The 7,922-nt window shown below is 32.9% G+C and overlaps 1 pseudogene; it reads right to left on the reverse strand.

Moving 5' to 3' along the window:
• Window positions 1–1,829, reverse strand: LOC145563738 (F-box protein SKIP23-like; annotated as a pseudogene).
• Between the last annotated feature and the right edge of the window lie 6,093 nt (window positions 1,830–7,922).

Below are 7,922 nucleotides of genomic sequence, written 5' to 3' on the forward strand. Positions count from 1 at the left end.
TTGACAAGAATACAAGATATATGCAATTATCTTGGTGATCCCAAAAATTCTAAAGCTAACAGAATACAACCCTATTTTCCTAGTTAAAAACTTGATCACCAAATTGCATTCTAAATTACACAACATTACAAGATACAATACAATAGACAAGTCCCTACACAAATACATGATGCATACTTGAATAACGTGGTACTAAAGTGGTACTCGTAACTTTAACTAGCTAAACTGCCTGTATCTTGTTGTGAACATAGCATTATCACGGGGGGAAGATGACAAGATGAAATAGCAAAGGGCCAATTCATATCTGGGGAGAACAACCTCTTATAGGCAGGGAAACACTCAACTACCTGAATACTCCCATTGTCAAACCGAAATACACAACCAACAAATCGTTTGATCGCCTCTCCTAGATTGTGAGATTCCGGCTTAGGATCCGAAATATCAATAAAGTATATGCAATTACCTTGACAACCCGGGAAATCCTTAACACTAACCTCTTTTCCTAGCACAAAGACTCGATCATCTAACGATTTCACAGCAACCCAAGTACCCCAATCTTCATCCAGCTTATACACCTTCATATCCAAGATACGACGACGATCATTGACTCCCGGCTCCGGAAACAAAGCCGGTTGCCCTCCTGCTGCCACCTCCTCCTCCATGTAATGATCAACAATATGAAACTGCCCTTCAGAGACAACTAAAATTTTGAACTGTCCATTTCCATAAAGTGGAGGTGAATATTGAACAAGATTCCTACATTTATCGATCCAATATACAGTTCCCAGATTATTGATCACATCATATTGATTGTTATGACTCATAATATCATCATAGTAATTTTCTTGATTACCCAAATCAGTCCATTCTTCAACCCCAAATCCCCTAAACCTCAATTTCCCTAAATCAAACAATGCCAATAATCCAAGATCATAAAACAAAAGTACTTTCTTCGACTTTACCAAATAATAACCTCTATCAATTTCAATAAACCGAAAATCCAGTAAGTTAATAAATAAAAGTAGTTACCCTGAAATTGTCTTGGGAAATCAGAGAGTGGACTGACGAGCTTTAATGTGCCACGAATATATTCAACCACCTTCACCAAGACGGCGGCTCCACCGGTGTGGTGTTGGAGGCGGTAGATTGTGACGGGAACAGGGACAGAAGTGGCTCCACCGAGTTATAAAATTGATTGTTATAACTCATAACATCATCATAACAATCCCCTTCATTACCCAAATTCGTCCATTCTTCATCCCCAAATCCCCAAAAACTTAATAGGCTTAATCCCCCCAAATCAAACAATGCCAAAATTCCAAAATCATAAAACAAAACCACTTTCTTCACATAAAAATTTGTGGGAATTAAATCAAATATCAAACGAAAACCTCTATGTAACTCAATCAACCGAAAATCCACCAAGTTAATCGTCCTGCGAACACTACTATTACCCTTAAATGTTTTGGTCGAGAGCGGGTTGAGGAGTTGTAATTCGCCGGATAATGATTCAACCACCTTCATCAAGACGGCGGTGCCGCCGGAGTGGTGTTCGAGGCGGCAGATTGTGACGGGAGATAAGACGACGGTGGCCGTAAACAGCGGCGGAAGAGTGAGGGATGATTGAGTTTTACGGTAGGAGAGTGGAACGATGGATCGCCATGAGGTGGTGATGGCACGAAATCGGAAGACGTCGATGCGAGATTGAAGGTGTTTTGCAATGATTTCGAGGATTTCGTTTGGGAGATCTTCCCATTTGTTACTGATTATGTTGGAGGAGTTGCTCATTTCTATGTTTAGCTTTATTTTTTGAGAGAGATTAATTTGGATAATGGCTAACCATTTAATGATTATCCATGGCACATTGCATAATTATAGATTAGAGAAGTCAGCGAGTCAACGATCGTGTATAATTCACGGCTATATGATAACACCACCATATGAATTAGTACTCCGTATTTTTTTTTTTACTACAGTAGTATTTTGTTTTTTACTCTTTGGCAATTAATCAAGTACAATGTACTCCATATATATATATATATATATATATATATATATATACTAGTAATACTACCTTCGTTTCTTATTATGTGCAATAAAGGGTATATTTATGAAATATAAAATATTGTTTTGTTGCACATAATAAAAAATAGAGGTATTATATATTTTATTTATTTATTTTTTTTTAAAAAAATTTAGTACTCTATTTTTTACTGTATCTAAAATGCGTCTTAAAACAATTATATCTCTATTTTCATGTGGGTACAAATTATTAAAACTTGAAATATACAATAAGACAAATGTAATAAGATCTCACATAACTATATTATCTTTTATAAATCAATGACAATTATAATCATAAAAGTTTAAAAGTTTGATTATTATTTTAGCAATGGGGTGAAAATTCAAAAACGAAGGGAGTAATATGTAGTACTCTGTATAAATGTATAATGCACATCCTTAGTTTTATTTATTTTTGGTGCAATTAGTTTTATTTTATTTGATACATAGCATAATGTATATATAATTTTTTCGGTAGATTTGTCTATGCTAGAGGTATCCCTCACTCACTCACCCAATAATCCTATTCGAAAGTAACCCGATTTAGATTTTAGCTTGTATGAAAAAAAATGTTTTAACATAAAATAAAATCGTACTAGACCTGACCTAATCCAACACAACTAGATCCGAATCACATGAATTGATATCTCTATCCATGTTTTACATTGATTATCAAACATTTTAACCTTAATTCATTAAATTATTGAGACACTACTGTTACATTATTTCATGTATGTACTGGCTTTTCACTTTTTTAAACTTATTCATTTGATTAAAATTGATTAAGTATTTGATAAATTCAATTGATTTTGTAGATGTTGTATCACTATGGATTCAATTGGTTAGGTAATGTATCGAATTTACTATCTGTACGAATACTTGTATTCAAAATGGAAAAGATGAAAAAGGATAACTTGCAAGCCCAATTATCCCAATTATCGAATTTACTATCTGTACGAATACTTGTATTCAATTGGTTAGGTAATGTATCGAATTTACTATCTGTACGAATACTCGTCTATCTGCGAGGGATGCTGCGTTTTCACATAGGCTTGTAAGATATCATGATGCTAAAATCGGATACTATGTCCCTCGTGTCTTTAAATTGGATGATCGCGTCATGAGAGATATTCAAGTGTCATCACCTAGCCTCAAGCGATTGTTCTCTCCACCCAAGGATTGTGTTTGCTCAACCCTATCCTGCCCTTGATAGGCTGATACCATATTACCATGTGGTAACATTGCATTGTATGTACGAGTATTATATTTTTCTTTTGTTACGTTGAACTAATATGATATATTGGTCCTTCTGTATCCATCTACGGAGAATCTGCTACTTGTTCGCATAATAGTATTGCTGTTGGATATTTGACCTCTTTAGAAGAGATTGTAACTCGATCTGGTCGTAGTGATCTTGGTGAAATGAAGTCCTTCAACAATCGGGGTTTAATCATGTAAGGAAATTAGTTGTATTTTTACAGTTTAATCTAGTGAGTATAGATTGAATAAAAGGGAGAAAAACTTGATCTTGTATATATTTATGCTAAAGCTGTTGAATGCACCTGGAATCAGCATATTAGTGACCACTTTAGAGCCTGTAGTGTTGGGTTCCTAGAGAAATGATGGTTGTTGCAAGAGATTGTATAGTATAATGTAATAATAGTAAAGATGGACATCGTGCCGTGCCAAGTTTTGTCACATCACGACATGACTCACGTGCCTGGCGGGCCTCGTACCGGGGAACGGGCCAACCCGATTTATTATTTTTTTATTTTTTAATTTTTTTTTAAATATATATGTATATTAAAAAAATATCGATATAGATTTTTTTTTTTTGAACAACTTAAATTTATATAAATAATTTTATTAATTTATGTTTATGTTAATGTTAATATATATATTTTTTTGAACAACCTTAATTTAATTAAGTTTATATAAATAATTTATGTTTAAGTTTATATAAATAATTTTATTAATGTAGCAAAAAACTATAATGCTTTGCTAATAATAATAATAATAATAATAATAATAATAATAAATACGTGCCTGGCCGTGCCACGTGTCGGCGTGCCGACCCACAGGCCGACGACCGTGCCGTCTGCCGTGCTTGTACCGTGCCAATTTTTCAGAATTTTGTTCACGGCACACCCACTTGTGTGGGCCGCCGTGCCCGTGGCCGTGCCGGAATTGTGCCGGGCTCGTGCCGCCCACGTGCCGGCACGGTCCATGGCTATCTTTATGTAATAGTATGAATGTATGGTGCTTATGCTAAATGCTAAATGCTAAATGATTAAGTTTCTTTTTGACTTTGATAAAATTTGACACGCAAAATGAGACCTTAATTGAGCTCAACTTGGTTCCTTAAGGTTCAGAATGATCCCAAACTTTAATATGGAGTAGTATGATTTTAGACGTATAAATCACTGAAATTACAAATAAGAGTGAGTCCACTAACAATTTCTTTGACGGAAGAAAAAGTAATATGAGTATTAAAATAATAGTGGATTTGGATGAATAATTAAAAAAGAGGATATAATATTAAAGTTCAATTTTTCTAGCATAAAAGGATACTCTGTATAAGGCCCTGTTTGATTTAATGTAAAACATTTTCAATAAAAAATTAGTTTTCATAGAAATTATATTTTCTAGGAAAACCACACTTGCAACATAGTTTTCCTTTGTTTGAAAAATATTTTCCACCATTATGGATGCAATTTTTCACTATTGGGAAAAATTATTAGTCACCCCTTCACAAACCAAGGCCCTGTTTTTTAGAGTTGCTCTGCTGAAATCTGCTCTGCACTGCTTAAAAATAATACTTAATATTGAATTATTATAATAATAATTAATATTTAATAATAATAATAAATAATTAATATTTAATAATAATAATAATTAATATTGAATTATTATAATAATAATAAATATTTAATAATAATAATATTATTAAAAATTAATATTTAATGATAAATAATAAATAATAAATATTTAATAATTAAAATAATAATTAATTGAATAATAATAATAATAATTAATAATAATAATAATAATAATAATAATAATAATAGTAAAAATAATAATGATAATAATATTTTCTCAAAAAAAAAATGACAATAATAGTAATAATAATACTTATTATTAATAATGTTAATAATAATAATAATTGATTTTTTATAATATAAATTAATATTTAAAGATAATAACTAATAGTTAAATATAATACTAATTATTAATTTTTAATAAAAATAATATTTAATTATTCTTATAATAATAATTAATATTTAATAATAATATTTAATAATTATAATAATAATGCGGTAATATTAATAATAGTTATAATAATAGTAGTAATAATAATAATAATAATATATAATAATAATAAGGAAATCTGCTCTGCTCGGCTCGGCTGAAATTTGCTCTGCTCTGTCCAGAACCTCAAAAGAACAGGGCCCAAATAAAAGAAAATGAAAAATAATGAAAAAAAACCATTTTCCATGAAAACATGAAAATGTAAAAGTGTACTTGTACTTTCCAAAAACTAAAAATATACGTGTAGCATCGCCTCTAGTGCGTAGTACAGTATTAGACATAATAATCCAAATGCTCATCCGAGACAACGGATATTATAACACCGAAGTACTAATTAGACCCGAATATTATGATATCCTGTCAAAAAATTTGCAATCACATGCAAAACTGCAGAAACCATCAATGCCAGAAAACAAAACACCATGAACAAGCTCGTCGAAACATCCGAGGGTAAGTTCGAGGGTTTGAACCCTTTAACGATTCTTAAACAAGATTTGATTTTGGGTAAGATCGAGTTTGTTCTAGGAAAAGATGTTTGTTTCTCTGTCTCGGTTAATGATTTCCCCGGTTGTGAGGGGAATTGCATATATTATATTGACTCTGTGCCTTTCAATGATTTCATTCGATATGGATACAATAATGCAGGAAGGGAAATCATTTCTGATATCTGTAGACCCAATCGTTCATTTAGAAGGTGTGATGCACAATCAGTCAATCACCTAGTCATCTGCGATATTATGATGCTGAAATCGGATACTATGTCCCTCGTGTCTTCAAATTGGAAGATCATAGTATGAGAGATGTTGAAGAGTCACTTAGCCTCAAGCAATTGTTCTCTCCACCCAAGGATTGTTTCTACTCAACCTTATCCTTCCCCTGACCATGTGGAAACATTGCACTGTATGTATTTTATGTTCCTTTTGTTCGCGCTTTATTGAACTAATGTGATAATATATCAGTACATCTGTATCCATCTAGGGAGAATCTAAAGCTTTTTGGCATTTTGGCATAATAGTATTGCTGGTTTTTGTGCTCCCTAGAACTTAACTCTGGCTTTAGTGATCTTGGTGACGTGAAGTCCTTTGACAATCGGGGTTTGTCGTGTAGTGGTGTAGGAAAGTAGTCGTCATTATTAGTTACAGTGTAATGTGAAAATTGAGAAAAACTCAAACTTGTGCTGAGTTGCTTAAAGAAGTGATGCTTGTTGCAAGAAAATTGAGATGTATTCAATGTAATATATGATGCTTATGGCAAATGGTTAAGTTTCTGGTTCTGAATGTGGTGCAATTGTGAGTTGCAGAAACATCTAAAATTCTAAATTGTTAGTAACATGTTTCAAAAAAAAAATAAATGTTAATAACATATTAATCTTCTCTGCTTAACTAGCCAGTCGAAATTGTTGGTGTTATTCCTGCAGATTTTAGAAGACTTGTAAAAGAAAACTCTGAAGAAAGCATCCATTTCAACTGTTCTACATCTCATTGCTAATTTTTCCCTCATTCCATCTGAATGTTATTTCTACCCATATATCTTATATGCAGATGTTTGCCTCCTACTTCGTATGATAGTGAATTTGTGATGTTATTCAACCACATCAGTTGGTACTAATATACAAATTTCACGCAATTAATAAATTTGTGTATTGCATATAATTAAAATTAGCTGCTTTTGAAACTAAATCAATCAATACAATTGCACATTAACACAACTTTAAGATTCTTATGGTCAAAGTTTACATATTGGACTATTCACTTGTAGTTGGAGAAAGTAACAAAGAATTGTAAACTGATTACTGATTATAAATCATGAAGCTTTTATACAGTAGATATTTTTTTTCTCTTCTTTGATCTGGATTTGATCATGGATGTTTACGTTTTGCCTTATAATGTATCTTAGTGAGTTAGTGACTTAGCCTCTTTTCATATCATTATATATGAATGATCAATTCATATCATAAAAAAAAACGGCTACAGGTATGAAAAGAGTAGGGGGAAGAAGAAATAAAGAATAAGTAGCATGGATTGGGCAACCAGCTAGTTGCCGTTGCCCCATTACATAAGTATGTATGAAAAATCATGTATAATGTATGATTTGATCGAGATTCACTGCAGAGACAGATGAGGTAGTGCATAAAATGAATTTTCTTCTGGAATTGCACCCAGCACAGGACGCCAAGTTCGCTTGAAAAACCGAATGCGGAGACCTGTCGAGGCAGTGGCCGGTCTATTTGTTCCCTGTTTAACTCTTCGGCTTCCATGATTAGTACTGCCACCACTCTTCAGTGGAGGCAAAGTATCACCTCCAATTGGTTTCTGCTCTTGGAACACAAAAACTTGATGGTGGTCATCCGCCTCTGTACTCCTATTTTCAAATAGGTTTGTTGTAGATGACATTAAATTCTTCAATGTGTTTCTGCCAATAACTGCCTTGTTACTAGTGATCCCTTGCCTTAACAAGGTTTGCCGGGGATTTGGCTTCTTGTCGCTTTCGATGGGACTGAGAAGAAGCATCCCTAGAGTCATCCGATGGCGCCCATGATGGTGCGTTAATGG

This window comes from Chenopodium album, chromosome 10 (assembly GCF_948465745.1).
Source record: "Chenopodium album chromosome 10, dcCheAlbu1.1, whole genome shotgun sequence".
Classification (NCBI taxonomy): Eukaryota; Viridiplantae; Streptophyta; class Magnoliopsida; order Caryophyllales; family Amaranthaceae; genus Chenopodium; species Chenopodium album.